At 60.3% G+C, this 1,108-nt stretch overlaps 1 protein-coding gene across 5 annotated transcripts in view; it reads right to left on the minus strand.

Annotated features, from left to right (window-relative positions):
* Positions 1–1,108, minus strand: part of Spry1 (sprouty RTK signaling antagonist 1) — a 7,558-nt gene that overhangs the window by 3,523 nt on the left and 2,927 nt on the right. The window contains exon 1 of one of the 5 annotated variants that reach the window (XM_023706448.1): positions 939–1,018. The exons of 1 other annotated variant lie outside the window; for it this stretch is intronic. The gene's annotated coding sequence lies outside the window, so the exon portion shown is untranslated. 3 more of the 5 variants (XM_023706447.1, XM_023706449.1, XM_023706446.1) reach the window with 3 other exon arrangements.

Here is a 1,108-nt window from a genome sequence, read left to right on the forward strand (position 1 = left end):
AAAAAAATAAGGGATAGAATACAAAGAAGCCCCATTACCTGTATTAACGAGTGTTTCTAGACCATGCTTTCCAAGTGGTTCCCCCCTCCGTCCTATCTTCTCTAGATGCGAGGAAAAGAAACTATCATAACCCGCGGGGCTTACCCTGGAGTCCTTCAGGGACTTCAGATCCTTAAAACATCCACTCTTTGCTGCCTGCCCACCCTAGCATTTCTTCTCACGGAACACTTTGCAACCCACTGCTTCGAAAGCAAAGGGTGTTTAGAAGTACTAAGTCAGATTCCACAGAAAGAAGAAAAACCGGTGGGAAAAATCTGCCGAGTGTAATCGAAGCCACCAAGCACAACTAATTTCGCACGAGAACTCACGCTGGCTGGTAAATTAAGCTGCCAGGCAAAAACAGACAGCAAAGAAAATTCGCCACCTCTGATCCGAAGGAAAACCCATCTTCGGCCCGTGACCAGCCCCCGACCTAGCGACACGCACGCTCCGCCCGCGCCCCGCACCGGCTCCCCGGTCGCGCCCGAGGTCGGCGCCGAGCCCTCGCCGGTCCCGCCCGGCAGGGTCTCCGCGGCGCCCCACGCGCTCTCACCGGGTCGCGGCGGATCCCAGCGCGCCTTCCCGTCCCCGCGGACGCCTGCAGCAAGCCCCCGGCTGGGCTGATCAGAAGTCAAATTATTTTAAAAAGAAGTCTATCCTTTAAAGGAAAAGCCGGATTCAGCGAGGGCCGGGGCGCAGCGAGCCGGGGCAGGGGCGGCGGGCGAGCGGGCTGCCCCGCATCGTGAGGCGGTAGGACGCGAGCGCGGCGCCCTCTGCAATCCGCGCGGGGCAGCGGGGAATAAATAGTTGACGGAGAGGAAGGAAAAGGAAAAAGTTATGAATGAAAACAAGTTTTCTCTCCCTCGCAGGAGGAGGGAGGAGGCGGAGGTTACCATTACCTCAGGAGGGCGGACTTCCCCGCTTTTAAAGTGGCAGCGCCCTCTCCCTCCCTCGCTCGCCCGGCCGCGCTCTCCCAACAAGAAAGCCGCGGCGGCCTGGGGCGCGGGCGGACCGGGGCGCCGCCTCCTCCTCCGCCGCCGCCTCCGCCGCAGCCTCCTCCTCCGCCGCC

The sequence above is a fragment of the Octodon degus genome, unplaced genomic scaffold (assembly GCF_000260255.1).
Source record: "Octodon degus isolate 3935 unplaced genomic scaffold, OctDeg1.0 scaffold00256, whole genome shotgun sequence".
Lineage (NCBI taxonomy): Eukaryota > Metazoa > Chordata > Mammalia > Rodentia > Octodontidae > Octodon > Octodon degus.